This window comes from Aotus nancymaae, unplaced genomic scaffold (assembly GCF_030222135.1).
Source record: "Aotus nancymaae isolate 86718 unplaced genomic scaffold, 86718_ANA_hifiasm-v0.15.2.pri h1tg000067l, whole genome shotgun sequence".
NCBI classification, from domain to species: domain Eukaryota; kingdom Metazoa; phylum Chordata; class Mammalia; order Primates; family Aotidae; genus Aotus; species Aotus nancymaae.
In genome coordinates this window covers 27,979,366-28,004,393 of record NW_026988482.1, presented here as the reverse complement: position 1 = coordinate 28,004,393, position 25,028 = coordinate 27,979,366, and the positions used below count along the sequence as shown (strand labels likewise).

At 40.9% G+C, this 25,028-nt stretch overlaps 1 non-coding gene across 1 annotated transcript; it reads left to right on the top strand.

Annotated features, from left to right (window-relative positions):
* The first annotated feature begins 1,311 nt into the window (after positions 1–1,311).
* LOC135270853 (small nucleolar RNA SNORA26) lies at positions 1,312–1,431 on the top strand. The gene has a single exon (XR_010339013.1). It is a non-coding gene; the product is annotated as a small nucleolar RNA SNORA26 (small nucleolar RNA).
* The last annotated feature ends 23,597 nt before the right edge of the window (positions 1,432–25,028 follow it).

Below are 25,028 nucleotides of genomic sequence, written 5' to 3'. Positions count from 1 at the left end.
CCTCAGCCTCCCAAAGTGCTGAGATTCCAGGCATTAGCCACCATGCCCGGCCTGAACTTATATTTCTTTTTGCCTTCTCTTGTGTCTATTTGCTCTACAGTTTCTTCTGGTTTGGTTGTCATTTTTAAAATGATTTTTTTTCTTTTCATTTCCAGTTCTTTCTTGAATTCTGTCACCCAATTTTAAGTTTTTCTAATTCTGATGAATAATGCTCTTTCATGTCTTTTACCATTTTCTTAATGCCTTTAGTTCCTTTCAGATAGTATGTCACTGTATTTAACTCTTCTTTTTCAACATGTCTTTCTGGGTTGCTCTCATGTCTATACTCCCTTAAGTTTTGCATAACAATCCTGAGACCCAATGTTACTCATCCAAGTTCACTTTTCAAAGTATGAAAAACAATGTAATTTTTAAAACAAATTTGCATTCTAATGTTTCCTTTGGAGAAAAGTGGCAGAAGTGATTCCCAAAACCAACTAGTCAACATTAGACTACAAACTTCCAAAGGTAGGCCACTTTGCTCCAGAGACTGGAAGTTTCTTTCAGGCAACTGTTTTTCCCTTTTGTATCTCAAAAGCAAAGAAACTATCAATTTAGTCAGAAGACACTGCACCAAACAACACTCTCTCAAAAAATCCTAATGAGTCTTATTTCATTTTTTCTGTAGTGTCAGTTCAGCTTCTGCTTTTGATATTCTCCCTACAGAAAAGAATCATCTCTGACTCCTTTGTGTAAATCAAAGACAGAGATCAATGACATACTGAATTAATATGAAAGAGCATTTTAAATGCAGACACCATCCAACACAATCACTGAGCATAAAACTTTGTCTTCATTGAAATATTTGATCGATTGTTTCATGTCAAGCAGTATTTTTAATTAGATATTTGTCCCTCTTCACATAAAAGGACTGATTACTATATTTTACAGAAGAATGCATTTAACAATTTCCTACCAATAAAATAGAACTTTGCCCTCAAAATGTTTTAACCATTTGAACTTTAAAATGCAAGTTCGCAGTTTTTTTGTTTTTTTTTTTTGAGACTGAGTTTCGCTCTTGTTACCCAGGCTGGAGTGCAATGGCGCGATCTCGGCTCACCGCAACCTCCGTCTCCTGGTTTCAAGCAATTCTCCTGCCTCAGCCTCCTGAGTAGCTGGGACTACAGGCGTGTGCCACCATGCCCAGCTAATTTTTGTATTTTTAGTAGAAACGGGGTTTCACCATGTTGACCAGGATGGTCTTGATCTCTTGACCTCGTGATCTACCCGTCTCGGCCTCCCAAAGTGCTGGGATTATAGGCGTGAGCCACCGCGCCCGGCCAAGTTTGCAGTTCTTTAAGAGACTAAGACAGAAGGCTAAAGTAATTCTCCATAAAACCCAGAGAAGAGATTGTAAAACTCCTCTGTAGATTCCTGTCTGGAGTCACAGCTTAACCAGAAAAAAGTTCATCACAATTTAAGCACCTTTGTGATATTTTTATATAGTTCATACAACAAGTAGGACATTTAAGTTTTCTCTGCTTTAAAGGTCATTTTAAGCCTAGCATGATGGGGCACACCAATAGTCCAAGCTACTTGGGAGGCTAAGTTGGGAGAAGCACTTGAGCCTAGGAGTTCAAGGCTACAGTGAGCTATGATTGTACCACTGCACTCCACACTGGGTGACAGAGCAAGACCCTGTCTCTAAAATAATTAATTAATTAAAAAATAAAATCAAAGTATTAGTATACCATGACCACTACCCTGCCTGAAACTCTTTCATAACTCCCTTTTTCTTATAGGATGAAAGTAAAGTTGCTTGATGTCCCATCCCTTGGTGACCTGGCACTTAGCCTTATCTCTGTCAAACATTCATAACATTCATTCAACAAAGATGACTTGCCCTCAGCCCAGCAAGATGAAATCAGAGGGCTGGAGGTCCCTCGCACATGCCACAATCTGTCACACGTCCATGCCTTTGCACACTGTTCCCTCCATGGACCTGCCCTTCCACCACTCCTTCCAATTGTAAATGTCCAGGCCAAAGGCAGTTCATCTGGTGGCCTCTGAGGAGGTAGCTCAGGGTGGGATACTGGCTGGAAAGAAGCACAAGGGAATTCTGTGAACTGATGAAAATAATTACGATTTTAAACAGAACCAAAGATAAAAACCACATGAATATCTCAATAGATGCAGAGAAGGCCTTTGACAAAATTCAACAGCTCTTTTTGCTAAAAACTCTCAATAAACTAGGTATCGATGGAACATATCTCAAAATAATAAAAGCTATTTACGACAGACCCACAGCCAGTATCATAAGTGAATGGGCAAAAACTGGAAGCATTCCCTTTGAAATCTGGCACTAGACAAGGATGCCCTCTCTCACCACTCCTATTCAATATAGTACTGGAAGTTCTAGCCACAGCAATCAGGCAAGAAAAAGAAATAAAGGGTATTCAATTAGGAAAGGAGGAAGTCAAATTGTCTCTATTTGCAGACGACATGATTGTATATTTAGAAGACCCCATCATCTCAGCCCAAAATCTCCTGAAACTGATAAGCAACTACAGCAAAGTCTCAGGATGCAAAATCAATGTGCAAAAATCACAAGTATTCCTATACATCAATAACAGACTCAAAGAGAGTCAAATCAAGAATGAACTGTCATTCACAATTGCAACAAAGAGAATAAAATACCTAGGAATACAACTAACAAAGGATGTAAAGGACCTCTTCAAGGAGAACTACAAACCACTGCTCAATGAAATAAGAGAGTACACATACAGATGGAGAAACATTCCATGCTCATGGTTAGGAAGAATCAATATCATGAAAATGGCCATACTGCCCAAAGTAATTTATAGATTCAACGCTATCCCCATCAAGCTACCAATGACCTTCTTCACAGAACTGGAAAAAACCACCTTAAACTCCATATGGAACCAAAAGAGAGCCTGCATAGCCAAGACAATTTTAAGCAAAAAGAACAAAGCTGGAGGCATCACCCTACCTGACTTCAAACTATACTACAAGGCTACAGTAATCAAAACAGCATGGTACTGGAACCAAAACAGAGATATAGACCAATGGAACAGAATAGAGGCCTCGGAGATAATGCCACACACCTACAACCATCTGATCTTTAACAAACCTGACAAAAACAAGCAATGGGGAATTCCCTGTTTAATAAATGGTGTTGGGAAAACTGGCTAGCAATGTGCAGAAAGCAGAAACTGTACCCCTTTCTGACATCTTACACTAAAATTAACTCCAGATGGATTAAAGACTTAAACATAAGACCTGACACCAAAAAATTCTAGAAGAAAACCTAGGCAAAACCATTCAGGACACAGGCATAGGCAAGGACTTCATGACTAAAACACCAAAAACATTGGCAACAAAAGTCAAAATAGACATATGGGACCTAATTAAACTCCAGAGCTTCTGCACAGCAAAAGAAACAATCATTAGAGTGAATCAGAAACCAATAGAATGGGAAAAAAATTTTGCAATCTACCCATCTCACAAAGGGCAAATATCCAGAATCTACAAAGAATTAAAACAGATTTGCAAGAGAAAAACAAGCCCATTCAAAAGTGGTCAAAGGATATGAACAGACACTTTACAAAAGAAGACATATATGAGGCCAACAAACATATTAAAAAATGTTCATCATCACTGGTCATTAGAGAAATGCAAATCAAAACTACATTGAGATATCATCTCACGCCAGTTACAATGGCAATCATTAAAAAATCTGGAGACAACAGATGCTGGAGAGGATGTGGAGAAATAGGGACACTTTTACACTGTTGGTGGGAGTGTAAATTAGTTCACCCATTGTGGAAGACAGTGTGGTGATCCCTCAAGGACCTGGAAATAGAAATTCCATTTGACCCAGCAATCCCATTACTGGGCATATATCCAAAGGATTATAAAGCATTCTATTATAAGGACACATGCACACGAATGTTCATCGCAGCACTGTTTACAATAGCAAAGACTTGGAACCAACCCAAATGCCCATCGATGATAGACTGGACAGGGAAAATGTGGTACATATATACCATGAGATACTATGCAGCCATAAAAAAATGATGAGTTTGTGTCCTTTGTAGGGACATGGATGAACCTGGAAACCATCATTCTCAGCAAACTGACACAAGAACAGAAAATCAAACACCGAATGTTCTCACTCACAGGCAGGTGTTGAACAATGAGAACACATGGACACAGGGAAGGGAGCATCACACACTGGGGTCTGTTGGGGGGAACTAGGGGAGGGACAGCAGGGATAACATGGGGAGAAATGCCAGGTACAGGTGATGGGGAGGAAGGCAGCAAACCACATTGCCATGTATGTACCTATGCAACAATCTTGCATGTTCTTCACATGTACCCCAAAACCTAAAATGCAATAAAATATATATATTTTTTAACAAAAGAAACTGAAAATACAAAATGCAATAAAATATATATATATATAAAAAAGAAACTGAAAATACAACCTACAGAATAATAAAAAATATTTGCAAATCAACAAAAAAGGAAAATAATTATGATTTATATCTCCATTGAGGTGATGTCAATATGGATGTATACATTTGTCAGAATTCATTGAGCTAAATCACATTCTGTGCATTTTACTTAAATTTTTTTAAATGTTAAGCAACAAGATAAAAAATTCAAAAGCATCATTTTCACTGGGCGTGGTGACTCATGCCTGTAATCTCAGCAATTTGGGAGGCTGAGGCAGGCAGATCACTTTAGGTCAGGAGTTTGAGACCAGCCTGGCCAACATGGCAAAACCCCATGTCTAATAAAAATACAAAAATTAGTAGGACATGGTGGCAGGTGCCTGTAATCTCAGCCACTAGGGAGGCTGAGGCAGGAGAATTGCTTGAACCCAAGAGGCAGAGGTTGCAGTGAGCCAAGATTGTGCCACTGCACTCCAGTCTAGGCAATAGAGCGAGACTCCATCTCAAAAAAAAAAAAAAAAGGCATTATAAAAGGCATTATTATTTTCCATTAGAAGCTCTCCCTACTTCTGATTCAGGCTGATTTGGATATCCTCTCTGTGAGCCCATAACACTTTATGAATACTTCTACCCCAAGATTTAGAAACTTATCTCACTGTACATACATAACTATTGAATTTACTTGTCTACCTGACGAGACTATAAACTTTAGAGAGGATAAGGTTTGGACTGGTGTCCCTACCCAAATCTCATGTCAACTGTAATTCCCAATGTTGGAAGCGGGGCCTGATGGGAGGTGACTGGATCAGGCAGACTTTCCTCTTGGTGCTGTTCTCATGAGATCTGGTCATTTAAAAGTGTGCAGCACCTCCACTTCCTGCTTCTCTTCCTCCTGCTCCAGCCATGTGATGTAATGACTTTCCCTTTGCCTTCCGCCATGATTGTTAAGTTTCCTGAGATGTCCCCAAAAGCCAAACAGATGCCAACATCATGCTTCCTATATAGTCTGCAAAACTGTGAATCAATTAAACCTCTTTATAAATTACCCAGTCTCAGGTATTTCCCTATAGTAGTGCAAGAATGGACTGATACAGAGAGCTAAGACCAAGTCTTAATAGTTACATTTCTCTAACACCTACTACATCTTTGTGGCATCTTCAGTACCATGAAAAGCATCCAGTAAACATCTATTAAATGAATCAAAATGAAATTTAATGATGGGAAGAAGACGATGGTGGTGACAAGGAGAAGACAGGAGGATTTCTGAGGTTGACACAACCCATAAAAATGACAACACAGGCTGGGTGTGGTGGCTCACGCCTGTAATCCCAGTACTTTGGGAGGCCAAGGCGGGCAGATCACGAGGTCAGGAGTTTGAGACCAGCCTGGCCAACATAGTGAAACCTCATCTCTACTAAAAATACAAAAATTAGCCCAGTGTGGTGGCACAAGCCTGTAGTCCCAGCTACTTGGGAGGTTGAACCTGGGAGGCAGAGGTTGCAGTGACCCGAGACCATGGCAGGGCACGGCACTCTAGCTTGGGTGACAGAGTGAGACTCCCTATCCAAAAAAAAAAGACAACACAGTAAAAGGTAATCATCAACTACAGTTGGAATCAGTTTACAAACTACTCCCACCCTTTGGATACCATCTTTCATCCCCAGACACACATATACGAGTTCTCACCATCACTTTCTTTACTGTTCCTTTTAAATAGTTTACACCAAGATTTCTGTTTGGGGCTGCAGGGGAACACTTTCCCAGTGTAAGGTGAGATTTGTCTGTTTATTCTTCTCTCATCCCAAAAGACTGAGTGAGGCATTTAGAAGCCTTTCACACGATGAACTTACGTCCCATAAATGATCAGCATGAAAGATGGCAAATCGATTTTCCAGGAAAGGTTTCCCTTGCTTCTTGTTTAGGAAATTCAACTCTAATCTCTTCAAAACACATGTTTAAGTGAGCTTTATCATCCCTATAATTAACTTAATTTAGATAAATATTAGTCTCCAGAAATTTTACATTATAACTTGGCTATGGTTGAACACTCCAGGAAGGCCCTAATGTGCTACAGAAATCAATGAAATGTTAACAAGCATTGACAGCTTAGCAGGTGCCACAGAGGAGAGAAGAATCCAAAAAAGGATTGTGCTATCCAGGCATCTCTATCCCTTCAAGGTTATCATCTTGCCACTCATCCACCTAAATTAACCGACCTAAAGGCACAGCCGGAGCCTGAGCTAATTGTGAAATTCCTCCCCATAGTAAACCTTTTCCTTCTATCCTTGCCACTCAGCACCTCTGCCCATGAACCTCTGTTGAGAAAGAACTGAAACTCATTTATTTAGTGGTGAAATTGACTGAGACAGACTCGTGTTCTCACTCATGAGCAATTCCAAAATCCCCAAACTCTGAAACTAAAAACCATGGGGGTTTTTTTGAGACAAGGTCTCGCTCTGTCACCCAGGCTGGAGTGCAGTGATACAATCACAGCTTACTGCAGAGTTGACCTCCTGGGCTCAGGTGATCCTTCCACCTCATCCTTCCACATGCCATCACACCCAGCTATTTTGTGTGTTTGTGTATTTTTTGTAGAGATAGAGTTTCACCACATTGCCCAGGCTGGTCTTGACCTCCTGGACTCAAGCAATCCTCCTACCTCCGCCTCCCAAAGTGCTGGGATTATAGGCATGATCCGCTGCACCCAGCCTAGAAAACTTTTTGAAATTTGACACAAACTCATTTGGTAGCACACCTTGGACTGAACTGACATGAGACTATTTGTAGTCTTCATCCCATTTAGTGAAAAAATTCATCACTGTCTGATTAGAGAGAGCTACCCCAGACCATGTTGGCAGTATGGTATAACATATACTAAATTCAATGTATCACCTTTCTAAAATTCAAAAATATCTTAATGCTGAAATACATTTAGCATGGAATATTTTAGATCTAGTATCGTGGGGCTGAGCCCACTAGAATGTCAAGTGGGTCAGAGATACCCACCATGGCATCTCTGGGTCCAGGTGGAAAGGACAAGCACCATGGAGCTTCTGGGGATCTGGTACCAGTGGCAGAGCAGGCAGTGGGGCACACCTGCCTGGTAGTGCTACTCCTGATTCAAAGCATCACCTCCTTCAGGTTTACATTCTGGCAGCCCCAATTCACAGGAGGCACAGCTGAGCCACAGCCTTACTGTTGAAATCCATTGTTAGGAGATGGTGAGGATGACAGGGCCCTGATACAGAGCTCTGAGGACACCTATGCATCTGTCCATGGAAACAAAACCTTTTGGAATCCATGGCCATGGCTGGGTGTCATCTCCAAGGCATCAGGCCAAGTCAGTGAACGCTGGTACCCAGTTAATTACACCAATTTGTTTATATCATACATACCTATCTGAAGGCTGAACTGAATTACGAACTTAGTATTAAAGTATAACAAACATGCAGAACAATGCACATTGTATAAGTGTACCACTAGATGAATTTTCACAAATAAAACACACCTCTGTAACCAGCATCCAGTTCCAAAAATAGAATAGCCCTAGCACTGCAGAAACCTCCCTCATGTTTCCTTACAAATTATTATCATCTACATCCCTCCACCAAGGGCAACCACAATCTTGAGACTTCTAAGAGTCTAGTTTTTGAAGCTTGATTTTTTAAATGAAATTCACCAAATGTTTTGCCATTAGGTAGACATGATTTTAGTGATAACCAAATTTCCTTACTACCTCTGAAAGTAAGACCATAGGCCAGCGGGTCAGGAGGTGAGGTATAACAACCACATAAATTTCAATAAGCATGGCCGGGTGTATTATTACAAGCTCATGCCTGTAATCCCAACACTTTGGGAGATCGAGGTGGGCAGATTGTGAGGTCAGGAGATTGAGACCATCCTAGCTAACGTGGTGAAACCCCATCTCTACTAAAAATACAAAAATTAGCCAGGCGTGGTGGCACATGCCTGAGGTCCCAGCTACTCAGGAGGCTGAGGCAGGAGAATCACTTCCTGGGAGGCAGAGGTTGCAGTGAGCCAAGATCGCACCATGCACTCCAGCCTGGTAACAGAGTGAGACTCTGTCTCAAAACAAAAAAAAATCAACAAGCATATGCCCAACCCCAACCTGCAGTTGCCTCAAAATCAAACCCTGACAGAATATAAAAAAGAAACAAAGCTTGCTTGCAATAAAGAACACAGAAGGCTGTGTGTGGTGGCTTGCACCTGAAATCCCAACACTTTGGGAGGCTGAGGCAGGAGGATGGCTTGAGCCCAGGATTTTGAGACAAGCCTAGGGAATATAGTGAGATCCCATCACCACAAAAAAATTTTCAGAATTAGTCAGGTGTGGTGGCACATTGCTGTAGTCTCAGCTACTTGGGAGGCTGAGGCAGGAGGATCACTTAAGTCCAGGAGTTTCAGGCTGCAGTGAGCTATGATTGTGCCACTGCACTGCAGCTTGGGCAACAGAGCAAGACTCCATCTCTTAAAAAAAAACAAAACAGAACACAGAAACCTAATTTAAATTGGATAATTCAAATACATGTATCACTTAAAGCTTGTAAAATACTACTTTTTATTGAGATGAAATTTTCACCATATTAACCATTTTGAAAGGTATTATTCAATGGTAAATTCGTGGAGTTATGCAACTATCACCACTGTCTATGCAGCACATTTCCATCACACCAAGAAGAAACCCTATACCTGTTAGCAGCTGCTTCCAATTCCTCCTTCCACCCATCCCCCGGCAATCATCGATCTACTTTGTCTCTGTGGATTTGCTTATTCTGGATATTTCCTATAAATGTAATCATACAGTATGTGGCCCTTTCTCTCTGGCTTCTCTAGCTTAGCATAATATTTTCAAGGTTCATTCATGTTCTAGCAAGTATCAGTACTTCGTTTCTTTTCATGGCTGAATAATATTCCTGCCACATTTTGATAATCCATCCATCAGCTGGTGGGCATTTGGGTTGTTTCCTTCTTTTGACTATTGTGAGTAATGCTGTTATGAGCATCCATGCACAAGCTCTTGTGTCAATGTATGCTTTATGTTGTCTTGGATATATACTTGGGAATGGAATTTCTGGGTTATAAGGTAACTTTAACCTTTTGAGGAACTGCCAGACAGTTTTCTAAAGTGGCTGCAGCATTTTACCTTCCCACCAGCAATGTTATGAGTGTTCCAATTTCTCAATATCCTTGCTAGCACTTATTTTCTGGTGTTTCTTTTTTAAAAAATAATAGCCCTCCCAGTGGGTATGAAGTGGTATCTCACAGTGGTTTGGATTTATTTCCCTAACAACTAATGATGTTGAGCATCTTTTCATGTTCTTATTGGCCATTTGTACATCTGCTTTGGAAAAATGTCTGTTCAGATCATTTGCCCATTTTTAAATTCAGTTGTCTTTTTATTATTTTATGAGTTTTTTAATATATATTATGGATACTAGATCCTGATCAGATACAAGATTTACAAATATTTTATCTACAAATATTTTCTCCCATTCTGTGAGTTGTTTTCTCTCTCTCTCTTTTTTTTTTTTTTTTTTTTTGAGACAGGGTCTCACTCTTGTCTAGCCTACCCAGGCCGCAGTGCAGTATGATCATGACTCACTGCAGCCTCCACCTCCCAGGTTCAGTGATCCTCCCAACTCAGCCTCCTGAGTAACTGCGACTACAGACACACCACCACACCCAGCTAATTTTTAAATTTAAAAAATATATTGCAGAGATGGGCTCTCACTAAGTTACCCACATTGGTTTCAAACTCCTGGCCTCACATGATCCTCCCACCTCAGCATCCCATCCCAAAATGCTGGGATTACAGGGATGAGCCACCATGCCCAGGCTTCTCGATTTCTTGATAGAGTCCTTTTATGCACAGAAGTTTTTAATTTTGATAAAGTTTAATTGACCTATTTTTCCTTTTGTTGCTTATGCCTTTGGTGTTATGTTTAAGGAACTATTGCCTACTCCAATATCATGAACATTTACACCTATGTTTCCTGCTAAGAGTTTTATAGTTTTATAAAAATGGCATTTTTATTAAATCCTGTTTTATGTAAGATGACTATCATGCCAAAGCTCCCTTGTTACAAAGGTCACAAAAATATAAAGAAAATACAAAAAATATATTTTAGTCTTATCTTCTATAGCATGATATTGTAGAATGTAGTCATTGGAGTAAAATCATGGATATGAATTACTTCCAGGCACCACGTCTAAGTAGCTGGAATGCAAGGGCGTGATCTCGGCTCACTGCAACCTCCACCTCCCAGGTTCAAGCAATTCTCCTGCCTCAACCTGTCATGTAGCTGGGATTACAGGCACGTGCCACCACACCCAGCTAATGTCTGAGTAGCTTCTTTGTAGAATCTGTGTATCCTAACTGAGAATGAGTATTCCAAATTTTATGTGCATATTTATCTATTACAAAGATATATAAAAATATAGTTATATTGTTATAACATTAAAAAAAATTTTTTTGAGACAAGGTCTGGCTCTCTCACCCAGGCTAGATTGCAGTGGTGAGATCTTGGCTTACTGCAGCCTCCACCTCTGAGGCTCAAGCCATTCTCCCAACTCAGCCTCCCAAGTAGCTGGGACTACAGGCATATGCCACCATGCCCGGCTAGTTTTTGTAATTTTTGTAGATAATTTTTTTATTTTTTATAGAGACAGGGTTTTGCCATGTTGCCCAAGCTGGTCTCAAACTCCTGAGCTCAAGCAATCTGCCCACCTCAGCCTCCCATAGTGCTGGGATTATAGGCATGAGCCACCATACCCAGCTGGAAATGTCCATTTTTCCATCTCTTGGGTGAAACTCTGGCTACTTGTTCACTAGCGCTGAGCTTTTTGAGAACTAAGCAGTTAACTTCTCCAAGATATTTAATTAAAATTTTTTCTTACTACTCCCTTGCTTACTGGGAAGTCGCCACACAATAGTATATTGTAACGAGTAAGTATTAGGAAACCTGAGTTTTGGCTCTGACTCTGCCACTAACTGTGTGACCCTGGAGATTTGTCTCATTTCATTGGCCCTTGGTGTCCTCTTTGAGGGAGGAAGAAAGGAAGGAAGGGAAGGAGGGAAAAGAAGGCCCTTCCAATTCTGGCAGTCTGATTGTTTGGGACTACATTTAGAAATGTGTTTTCATCTCTATTTGTAGCAGGCAGAATTGTTCCAGCCAGTTTTCAGGCTATTTGTGTGTGCTAACCTTTGTGGTAGCACTTCTCTCACATTTGGCTTTTGGAAGTAATTCCTAGCCCAAATAACAATCTTCTTTCTCTTGTTTGGCATCTCTAACCTACAGCCAAACATCGATACATCTGAAGGGAAGGCAGGCTATGGGCCAGGCTCACAGATAGGCATAAATGTTGACTCCCCAAGGATGCTGTGGGAGATCAAAGGGGAAGATGTGCCGACTACATGTCCCATGAGAATCCCTGTGAGCCTATAACTTGGAGGAACTGTGTGGTCCCTGACAAGCCTAAGTTTTGGAAAGAAATCAGAAGGCTCCTCCTACTTCACAGGGTAACCAGCTGGTCAGCTCACATCAAGCAGAAGGTAACCAAAATAATGCTTTAACGTTTCTGCTCCTGCCACTTGCCTTGCAGGGGAGGGAAGAAGTATTCAGATAGTTCATTCACTCATTCAGTGAATATATATTGACAGCCTATAATGTGCCACTATTCTAGCCACCGGAATACAGCAGGGAACAAAATAAAACTCCCATATTCGTGAAACTGACACTCTCATGAGGAAGACAGACAACAGACAAGCAAGTACCTGTACATACATGTGTGTATACGTGTGTGCATATGTGTATGCATATGTGCATGCATCTACTTATGTATGTATGTCTCAGATGGTAAGCACATTAGGAAAAGGTAAAACAGAGAAAGTGGCATAGTGAATGCAGGGGGAGGAGTTCGGTATGCCTTGCTGTTGTAAATGGGATGGTCAGAGCAGGCTTCATGGATTAGGTGGCATAATAAACACAAAACTGGAAGACAAGGAGGTGAGATCTGGAGGGAGAGCATTCTAGGTGGAAAGAACAGGAAGTGCAAAGGCTTTGGGCTGAGAACACATGTGTTGTCCACAAAGAATAGCAAGGAGGCCAGCGTGGCTGAATCCAAGACATCAAGGCAGAGAACAGCAGGAGGTGAGTGTGACGGAGCGAGAGGAGGGTACATTGTGTATGTAGGGCTTTAGGATTTGGGCTTTAATTCTCAGCAACATGGGGATGCATTGAAGGATTTCAAGCAGAAGAGAGACACAATCTGACTTATGTTCAAAACGATCTCTTCGAAGGAAGTGCTTATATACTGTTAGTAGGAATGTAAATTAATTCAGCCCCTGTGGAAAGCAGTTTGGAGATTTCTCAAAGAACTAAAAATAGAACTACCATTCGACCTTGCAATCCTGTTGCTGGGTATATATAAGGAAAATATATTGTTCTACCAAAAAGACACATGTTCTGCTTAGTTCTGGGGAATATTTTTTAAAAGACATCCACTTGTATATTCACAATAGCAAAAACATGGTATCAACCCATGTGCCCATCAACAGTGGATTGGATAAAGAAAACGTGGTGCATATACCCCATAGAATACTATGCAGCCACCTAAAATAACAAATTCATGTCCTTTGCAGCAACATGGATGCAGCTGGAAACCATTTTTCTATGCAAACCAACCCAGAAACACAAACTCAACAAATATTACATGTTCTTATATATAAGTGGGAGCTAAGTCCTGGGTACATGCAGACATAAAGACAAGAACAGTAGACACTGGGGACTCCAAAAGGAGGGAGGGAGGGAGAGATGGGGGCAAGGGCTGAAAAACTTTCTTTCGGGTATTATGTTCACTATGTAGGTGACAGGATCAGTAGAAGCCCAAACCTCAGCACCACACAATATACACTTGTAAGAAACCTGCATATGTACCCTCAAATCTAAAATAAAAATTATGCAGTGGCTCACACCTGTAATCCCAGCAGTTTGAGAGGCCAAAGTGGGAGGATCACTTGAGGCCAGGAGTTCCAGCCCCACCTGGGCAACAAGTGAGACTTCATATCTAAAAAAAATTAAAAATTAAAGTTAAATGGAATGACTACAAATCAAAAAATAAAAATAAACAAAGTGATCTCTTGAGCGTCTCAGAAAACTCTGTTATGGGATGTAGCAGGGACACCAATGAGGAGTTTATTGCAATTACTCCAACAAGAGCTCAAGGGGCTTAGACAAGGGGGTAGCTGTGACAGTAATGAGAAGGGGCCAGATTCTGAATATATTTTGAAAGAAGGGCCAACAGGATTTGCTGATATATGCAATAAAGGGGGTAAGAAAAACAGAGAAGAAAAGCATTAATAACTACAGAATGTTTGGTCTGAGCAACTAGAGGAAAGCCTATGGGACGAGTGAGTTGGGAAGGCAGGAAGATGTGGCGACTCTGGAGTCCAGTTTGGGCCATGTCGATTTTGTAATGCATATTAGACATCCAAGAGGAGATGAATAGATAGCTCTGGAATTCAGAGGAAAGGTTCAAATTTAGGAGTTGATGGCATATATGTATATGGGGTTTAAGCCCCTGAGACAGGAAGACGGCCCCTGGAGAGTGAATGTGAAGAAGAGCAGAGATCCCCCAGCCCTGGGGCATTAAGACAGCAGGAAGGGCCGGACACAGTGACTCACGCCTGTAATCCCAACACTTTGGGAGGCTGAGGCAGGTGAATCACTTGAGGCCAGGGGTTCAAGACCAGCCTGGCCAACATGACAATACCCTGTCTCTACTAAAAATAAAAATAAATAAAAATAAATTAGGTGTGGTGACAGGCACCTGCAATCCCAGCTATTTGGGAGGCTGAGGCAGAAGAATCACTTGAACCCAGGAGGTGGAGCTTGCAATAAGCCGAGATCGTGCCACTCACTGCACTCCAGCCTCTAGCAGAGCAAGACTCAGTTAAAAAAAAAAAAAAAGCTGAAAGAGAGAATAGGAGGAGAGGACCTGGAGAGAGACAGTACAGTACAGAATCCTCTTTAGAAAATCCAATGAATTTAAAAAAGCAAGCAGACAAAGAAGGTGGGGTCAACAGAGAGTTTTCTGAAAATGGAAATATGATCAAGGCAGGAATCAGAGAAGGCCTGCATGTGAGGAGAGAATGATCCAATGGAAAGGGGAGAAAACTGGGAGAGGGGACGGGTGCTGGAGTGATGCTGTCCAGTGGTGCCGGCAACAGGCAGTTAGCTTCAAATAAACCCAGCAGCATGGTCGCACAGGACATCGTGCCAGGGACACAGATTTCTTAGGAGAGGAAAACTGTCACTGGGTTTGTTCTATTTAAGGGACCCAGAGAATGAATCTAGGATGCTTCCTCATTCTTGGGCAGCATCTTCCTGTAAACACTTTCCTATGATCAGGCCTTAAAGCAGCTATGATTATTCTTTATTAATAACAGTCCCATCTAACAACAACACAGCACCCTTTCCCAAGGGTCTTTGCATTTTTAAAATTATTTTTAGATTTTCAATAGGAAATAACAGAGAAAACAGCCCACAATCCTGCTGTACAGATATGTATTAATATATACATCAATATATAATATTAATGTATAATATATTTCAATGGATATTATATAAGATATATGTTATATAAGAATAATTTTATATTTATATTTTATATAGTATATATTTATATATTTTTCTTTTTTTTTTAATTTTTTGTGTGTTTGTGATAGGGTCTCACTTTGTTGCCCAGCACTTTAAGAGGCTGGGGTAGGCAGATCATGAGGTCAGGAGTTCAAGACCAGCCTGACCAACATGGTAAAACCCCGTCTCTAGCAAAAATACAAAAATTAGCTGGACGTAGTGGTGCACACCTGTAATCCCAGCTACTCAAGAGGCTGAGGCAGGAGAATTGCTTGAACCCGGAAGGCAGAGGTTGCAGTGAGCCAAGATTGTGCCACTGAACTCCAGCCTGGGGAACAGAGTGAGACTTCGTCTCAAAAAAAAAAAAAAGAGAGAGAGAGATCCAAGATGGCTGATTACTCGCAGCTCAGGATTGTAGCTCCCAGTGAAAGCACAGAGAACGAGAGGATGCCACACTTTCAGACAAATTTTTGTTGCTCACAGACCAGGAGATTCCCAGCGGAAGAGCCCCATGGGTCACCAGCGCGACTCTTGTGGCGGGCACGGCAGTTCTCAGTGCAGAGTAAAAGGGACTGGGTCCCCTTCTGGTCGACGTTTGGAGCTCTGGGAAGGCAGAGTTGCCCATTCAGCTGATTGAAAAAGGGACTCAAGAAGGAAGCCAGACCGGAGATTCACAGGCAGAAAAGCACCATGAATCTTAATGCCACTGTTTTAGCTGGTGCAGTGGGTTGCTCAGATTCCGGCACTGGGAATCAACAAGTTTGACATCCACTCAGAGACATAATTTGAAAGTCGGTAATTACAAAGATGACAGGTGGATAAATTTACAATGATGGGAAGAAACCAGCTTAAAAAGGCTGAGAATACCCAAAATCAGAATGCCTCTCCCTCTACAGGGGATCACAGTTCCTCATCAACAGGGGAACAAGGCCTGATGGAGAATGAATGTGTTCCATTAACAGAATTAGGCTTCAGAAGGTGGATAATAAGAAACTTCTGTGAGTTAAAAGAACATGTTCTAGCCCAACGTAAAGAAACTAAGAATCTTGAAAAAAGGTTTGACGAAATCCTAACGAGAACAGACAATTTAGAGAGGAATATAAGTGAATTAATGGAATGGAAGAATACAATACGAGAACTCTGCGAAGTATGCACAGGTTTTAACAGTCAAATTGATCAAGCAGAAGAAAGGATATCAGAGGTTGAAGACCAACTTAATGAAATGAAATGAGAAGACAAGATTAGAGAAGAAAGAGTAAAAAGGAATGAGCAAAGTCTCCAAGAAATATGGGACTATGTGAAAAGACCTAATTTACATTTGATAGGTGTACCTGAATGTCATGAAGAGAATGAATCCAAGCTGGAAAATATTCTTCAGGATATTATTCAGGAAAACTTTCCTAACCTAGTAAGGCAGGACAATACTCAACTCCAGGTAATACAGAGAACACCACAAAGATATTCCTCAAGTAGAGCAACCCCAAGACACATAATCGTTAGATTCACCAGGGTTGAAATAAAGGAGAAAATTCTAAGGACAGCTAGAGAGAAAGCTCAGGTTACCCATAAAGGGAAGCCTATCAGACTCACAGCAGATCTCTCAGCAGAAACCCTACAAACTAGAAGAGAGTGGGGGTCAATATTCAATATCCTCAAAGAAAAGAATTTTCAACCCAGAATCTCATATCTAGCCAAACTAAGCTTCATAAATGAAGGAAAAATAAAATTTTTCACGAACAAGCAAGCACTCAGAGATTTCATCACCACCAGGCCTGCTTTACAAGAGCTTCTGAAAGAAGCATTACACACAGAAAGGAACAACCAGTGTCAGTCATCGCAAAAACTTACCAAAAGGTAAAGAGTATCTCCATAATGAAGAATCTATATCAACTAATGGGCAAAATAGCCACATAGCATTAAATGACAACATTAAACTCACAAATATCAATATTAATCCTAAATTTAAATGGATTAAATGCCCCAATCAAAGACACAGACAGGCAAATTGAATAAAAAGTCAAAACCCATTGGTATGCTGTATCCAGATCCATCTCATAAGCAAGGACACAAAAAGACTCAAAATAAAGGGTTGGAGGAAGACTCACCAATCAAATGGAGAGAAAAAAAAAAACGGAGTTGTAACTTTCGTCTCTGACAAAATAGACTTTAATAGTAACAAAGACTAAAAGAAACAAAGAAGGACATAACATAATGGTAAAAGGATCAATGCAACAACAGGAGTCAATGATTATAAATATATATGCACCCAATATAGGAGCATCCACATACATAAGACAAGTTCTTAATGACTTATAAAGAGACTTGGACTCCCGCATAATAATAGCGGGAGACTTTGACACCACATTGTTAATATTCAACGGATCAATGAGATAGAAAATTAACAGGGACATCTATGATTAGAACTCAGACCTGGAACAAGTAAACTCAGTGAATATTTATAGAATTCTTCACCCCAGGTCCACAGAACATACATTTTTCTCAGTATCACATTACACCTATTTTGAAAGCGACCACATAATTGGAAGTAAATCACTCTTCAGCATTTGCATAGCATTTCACAGACCCAAAAAAAAAAAAATGCCATTTATCATGTCTTAGTCTCATTGAAACACATTGAGAAAAGAATATCTTTATTTTGCAGATAACAAAATTGACCTAGAGTGAGATTAAGTGACCTGTCCAAGGTCTCCCGGGAGTTGGAAGCTGAGGTAATGGTAGATACTGGGTTCCTGTCACTCCCTGTACCACAGCGCCTCCCAGTGGTGTCCAGGTGACATTTTCCACCCACAGCAACACTGGGCCCATCCAACACACCCTCTTCCTCCACATAGTCCACCAGGTCTGAGGAAAATTTTCATCTGCACTATTAAGACTATCCCATACTCAAAGGCAATGCATCTCTTTATTTTCTTTTTGAGATGGAGTCTCACTCTGTCACCCAAGATGGAATGCAGTGGTGCAATCCTGGCTCACCACAAACTCCTCCTCCCAGGTTCAAGCAATTCTGCCTCAGCCTCCCAAGTAGCTGGGATTACAGTGCCACCACTGCTGGCTAATTTTTGTATTTTTAGTAGAGACAAGGTTTCACTATGTTATCCAGGCTGGTCTCAAACTCCTGACCTCAAGTGATCCACATGCATTAGCCTCCCAAAATGCTGGGATTACAGGCATGAGCCACCGTGACCAGCCCCAGTATGTCTCTTTTTTATAGACTTTCTTTATTTGTGAAATAATTTTTACAGCCATTGCACTGGGGTTTAAAATTCTGAATAGGAAGTTAACTTGTATGCCTTATAATATCTAACATTCTAAGCCTTTCAGTGTGGAAAGAGAAGATATGGATACCAGGATAAGTTACTTTTGATCTTTTTTTTTAATTTAGTCCAATGTACAGAGCATGTTCAAATGTCTGTGGTTCCTAACTTTTTGGTGAGACATAGACCCTTTTGTTGAGAATCTAATGAAAGCTACCAATCCTCTCCTGTGACAAAAGCACAGACACCCAAAATCTTACCTTCAGTACTAAGGCATTCATTAAAATTTCCAAGGGCCATCCACAGTCCCCAGGTTAAAAAGTGTTGCAATAATGATTTAGTTCCCCGATTTGCTACACCAAGTATATCTACAACATTACCAGCAGTGTCACAACATGCTTTTAATTCATTCTTACTTTTAACATATATGCCAAATATTCTCAGCTAAGTTGGCTACTTGTGAATATCTCAGTACATAAGTTCAGTTAGCACAGACAATCTAAAAATCCTGAAATATTTTCTTTCAGATTTTTTTTCAAAGAATTACATTTTCCATTGAAACGGCTGATCAACTTCTTCCTGGTGGTTGAAACCCTGAATAGACCAATAACAAGGGCTGAAGTTGAGGCAGCAATTAATAGCTTACCAACCAAAAAAAGCCCAGGTCCAGATGGGTTCACAGCCGAATTCTACCAGACATACAAAGAGGAGCTGGTACCACTCCTTCTGAAACTATTCCAAACAATACAAAAAGAGGGAATCCTTCCCAAATCATTTTATGAGACCAACATCATCCTGATACCAAAACCCGGCAGAGACTCAGCGAAAAAAGAAAACTTCAGGCCAATATCCTTGATGAACACAGATGCAAAAATCTTCAATAAAATACTGGCAAACCGATTGCAACAGCACATCAAAAAGCTTATCCATCAATATCAAGTAGGCTTCATCCTGGGGATGCAAGGCTGGTTCAACATACACAAGTCTATAAACGTAATTCACCACATAAACAGAACCAAAGACAAAAACCACATAATTATCTCAATAGATGCAGAAAAGGCCTTCGACAAAATTCAACAGCACTTTATGCTAAAAACTCTCAATAAACTAGGTATCGATGGAACGTATCTCAAAATAATAAAAGCTATTTATGACAAACCCACAGCCAATATCATACTGAATGGGCAAAAACTGGAAGCATTCCCTTTGAAATCTGGCACTAGACAAGGATGCCCTCTCTCGCCACTCCTATTCAATATAGTATTGGAAGTTCTAGCCAGAGCAATCAGGCAAGAAAAAGAAATAAAGGGTATTCAACTAGGAAAGGAGGAAGTCAAATTGTCTCTATTTGCAGACGACATGATTGTATATTTGGAAGACCTCATCATCTCAGCCCAAAATCTCCTGAAACTGATAAGCAACTTCAGCAAAGTCTCAAGATACAAATTCAATGTGCAGAAATCACAAGCATTCCTATACACTAATAACAGACTAAAAGAGAACCAAATCAAGAGCAAACTCCCATTCACAAATGCTACAAAGAGAATAAAATACCTAGGAATACAACTAACAAAGGATGTAAAGGACCTCTTCAAGGAGAACTACAAACCACTGCTCAACGAAATAAGAGAGGACACAAACAGATGGAAAAATATTCCATGCTCATGGTTAGAAAGAATCAATATTGTGAAAATGGCCATACTGCCCAAAGTAATTTATAGATTCAATGCTATCCCCATCAAGCTACCTATGACCCTCTTCTCAGAACTGGAAAAAAAAACACCTTAAACCTCATATGGAACCAAAAGAGAGCCTGCATAGCCAAGACAATCCTAAGCAAAAAAAAAACAAAGCTGGAGGCATCAGCCCACCTGACTTCAAACTATACTACAAGGCTACAGTAATCAAAACAGCATGATACTGGTACCAAAACAGAGATATAGACCAATGGAACAGAACAGAGACCTTGGAGGCAATGTCACACATCTACAACTATCTGATCTTTGACAACCCTGACAAAAACAAGCAATGGGGAAAGGATTCCCTGTTTAATAAATGATGTTGGGATAACTGGCTAGCCATGTGCAGAAAACAGAAACTGGACCCCTTCCTGACACTTTACACTAAAATTAACTCCAGGTGGATTAAAGACTTAAACATAAGACCCAACACCATAAAAACCCTAGAAGAAAACCTAGGCAAAACCATTCAGGGCATAGGCATAGGCAAGGACTTCATGACTAAAACACCAAAAGCATTGGCAACAAAAGCCAAAATAGACAAATGGGATCTGATTAAACTCCAGAGCTTCTGTACAGCAAAAGAAACAATCATTAGAGTGAACAGGCAACCAACAGAATGGGAAAAAATTTCTGCAATCTACCCATCTGACAAAGGGCTAATATCTAGAATCTACAAAGAACTAAAACAGATTTATAATAAAAAAACAAACAAACCCATTCAAAAGTGGGTGAAGGACATGAACAGACACTTTTCAAAAGAAGACATATATGAGGCCAACAAACATATGAAAAAATGCTCATCATCACTGGTCATTAGAGAACTGCAATTCAAAACCACATTGAGATACCATCTCACGCCAGTTAGAATGGCAATCATTAAAAAATCTGGAGGCAACAGATGCTGGAGAGGATGTGGAGAAATAGGAACACTTTTACACTGTTGGTGGGAGTGCAAATTAGTTCAACCATTGTGGAAGACAGTGTGGCATTTCCTCAAGGACCTAGAAATAGAAATTCCATTTGACCCAGCAATCCCATTACTGGGTATATATCCAAAGGATTATAAATCATTCTTTTATAAAGACACATGCACACATATGTTTTTTGCAGCACTGTTTACAATGGCAAAGACGTGGAACCAACCCAAATGCCCATCAATGATGGACTGGACAAGGAAAATGTGGCACATATACACCATGGAATACTCTGCAGCCATAAAAAGTGACAAGTTCATGTCCTTTATAGGAACATGGATGAATCTGGAAACCATCATTCTCAGCAAACTGACACAAAAACAGAAAATCAAACACTACATGTTCTCACTCACAGGCGAGTGTTGAACAATGAGAACTCATGGACACAGGGAGGGGAACATCACACACTGGAGTCTGTTGGGGGGTACTAGGGGAGAGACAGTGGCGGGTAGGGAGGTTGGGGAGGGATAACATGGGGAGAAATGCCAGATATAGGTAACGGGGAACAGAGGCAGCAAACCACATTGCCATGTATGTACCTATGCAACAATTCTGCATGAGCTGCACATGTACCCCAGAGCCTTAAGTACAATAATATATATATATATATATATATGAAGAAATGGCTGATCAACAAAAAGACATTTAAATTAAGATTTGACTTAGATTATACAATGATACTTGACACTTATCTTACTTACACTGAAAACAAAATCAAACAAAATGGAAGTCCAGACTTGGATATGGTGGAAAGGGATGGGGGAATACAGGATTCATCTAATCAACTAATCACTTCTTTCAGAAATATAATCAACCTTAGGAACAGAAAAAATTTACCCTGTGGCTTTGGGGTGGGCAAAAAAACACTCCCTAAAGAAAATCTTTTATTCTACCATCTTTCAAATCCTCCATTCTAATTAGGGTATCCTTTTCTGAGGTGCCTTAAGAATCATCTTCTGGCCAGGTACAGTGGCTCATGCCTGTAGTCCCAGCACTTTGGGAGGCCGACGCAGGCAGATCACTTCAGGCCAGAATTTCAAGATCCATCTGGCCAACATGGCAAAATCCCATCTCTACTAAAAATACAAAAATTAGCCAGGAGTGGTGGCAGGTGCCTGTAATCCCAACTACACGGGAGGCTGAGGTCGGGGGATCTCTTGAACTCGGGAGGTGGAGGTTGCAGTGAGCCGAGATTGTACCACTGCACTACAGCCTGGGCTTCAGAGTGAGACTGTGTCCAAAAAAAAAGCCTCTTCCTTCATAAGAAGGCTGATTTCCCCATCAAAAGGGAGTCTGCAAATAGCACCATCATTAAGTAACAGTACTGTATCAGTGTTTTTCTTCACATAATTAAAACAGCTTTTAATTTCCCTTTTCCCCAGGTGATGATTCCATTTTCTAGTCCAAAGTCCACTCTGAAAAAGAGTTTAGCCAGCTGCCTAAAACATTAAAAGGCTATTTTAAAACACTTCAAAAAGCTGACCCTTTTTCTACACCACTTAATGACAAGGCAAAGAAAAGAGGGAAACAGGATAGTAACCGTAACGTCATTTTCTCACCTCTAAGACCTTCTCTTCCCTGTCCCGAACACCAATGCTAACTTCATCACACAGAGAATAAACACCTTCTTCAGCATGAACTCGCCTCTCTGCTGAATCACTGAATGTTAGAGCAAGAAGTAGAGAATGGAAGGCATTGCAGACTTGCAAGGTGGTGACCCTGCTGTGCATTAAGAGCCTGGTTATACAGCTGAAGCAAATTCACAGAAGTTTCCAGTTTTCAGTGTTGTTAGGAGTAGGTGTTTGGAAGTTTAGGTAATGGTTGGGGAGGGTTTTGTGGGGGATTTTGTTTGTTTGTTTTTTGAGATGGAGTCTTACTCTGTCGCCAAGACTGGCGTGCAGTGGCACGATTTCAGCTCACTGCAACCTCCGCCTCCCGGGTTAAAGTGATTCTCCTGCCTCAGCCTCCCATGTAGCTGGGACTACAGGTGCCCACCACCACACCCAGCTAATTTTTGTATTTTTAGTAGAGACAGGGTTTCACCATGTTGGCCAGTATGGTCTCGATCTCTTGACCTCATGATCCACCTGCCTCAGCCTCCCGAAGTGCTGGAATTACTGGCATGAGCCACCGCGCCTGGCCAAGGGGAGGGTTTGCTTGTTTATTTGGAAGGTTTTGTTTTGTTTGTTTTTTGCCTTGTTTCTGTTTCTCTGACTGGAAATACTTGTCACTTGTTTTTGTTATTCACTCAACAGAAACTCTGGAGCATAGGGACACAGGACTTATAGGTGTATACCTGATGCACTGTGAAATTACATTTAGCTTTTAAAGGGATGTCATTTTGCTTGCTAGAGGGCCTTTCTTTGCTTTTTAGGCTTAGAACAAGTGCCAAAATCAGATTCGGATTCTCTTTCTCATAGTGGCCTTAATTATAGAAAGGCATCTCTCCCTCTGTCGTCTAGTAGACAGTGGGTTTAACTAGCAAGTCTCCCTCATCTGATTGCTCTGCTGTAGGCTTTTTGAAAGTCATTCAGGAAAATATACATAAGAAAAATTGCTATGGCTCTGTGCTGGACCAGCTCAGTGGAAAACTTCTGATTACCTAGCAATATGCACTTGTCCTTGGCTAACAAATGTCCTCACTTGTCAACATATATGCCTGGACTCAGCACTTTTCAGTCCTAAATTCTGTTGTCCTTTACTTCTCTTGACAGCTAGCATGTGTTTAAGGGATCTAGAGGGTTGTGGATGGCAATGTACTGGGAAATGTGAACTGTGGTGCCACTATCCATTTCCCAGACAAAAATGAGGGGTCTCCCGGCGGCCACCAGGGAAAGGTCAGGCTTGAGTTTCCAGGAAGGCTGACCCAAATTCCAGAGCCAAGCATTTCAGCAGAGTTCCCACATTCTTAATGCACACTGCCAGGAGTTGTGCTGGCTGTCCCCTACTTATAAAACTAATCTATCATTTATGGCCTGTGAAAAGGAAAGAGAATCTTGTTCTTGACTGAGTTCTTTACTATGTGAAAGGCCCACGTTTTTCTCAATGTGGGCAAATTTCTCAATTTCCATAAGTCTAGGAAGAAGGTAATATTAACCCTATTTTTTCAGATAAGAAAACAGATCCAGACAAGTTAAATGACTTCTTCTAAGGGACCAGTCATCAGATGGGAAAGCCAAGATTATTTGGCTTTCTGATTTAGAATGCTCAGATATTGGGTATCTTAAAGCTTTCAGTGAGACACTGCTTTAACATATCACAGCAAATAGGAAAAAGAAAAAGTTCTGTCCGAGACATATTCCAAAAGTATGTAACAGCAAAGAAAATTCATATGATTTTCTCTGAAACATAAACAACAAAAAGGATTGGCCAAGTGCAGTGGCTCACATCTGTAATCCCAGCTATTCAGAAGGCTGAGGTGAGATGATCACTTGAGCCCAGGAGTTCAAGACCAGCCTAGGCAACATGGCATGACCCCCATCTCTAGGAAAAAAATAAAAATAAAAATCAGCCAGATGTGGTGAGGTGCACCTGTAGTCCCAGCTACTTGGGAGGCTGAGACAGGAGGATCACTTGAGCCCAGCAGTTGGAGGTTACAGTGAGCTGCGATCATACCACTGAGCATACAAGCTTGGGTGACAAAGTGAGACCCTTTCAAAGAAAAAGTAAGGAAGGAAGGAAGGAAGGGAGGGAGGGAGGGAGAGAGGGAGGGAAGGAGGAAAGGAGGGAGGGAGGGAAGACAATTGGACGTGGCATCTTCTCCTCTCTTCTCAGCCTATCCTAACCCTACCCAATCACTAAGGCTCAGTTGCATTACTGCCTCTTCCATAATAGCTTCTCTGAACGTTCTTCATCCGGACACCCAGCCCTAGATATCAGGACCATATACTGCTTAATATTGCTAGTTTCCCCTCTTCTAACT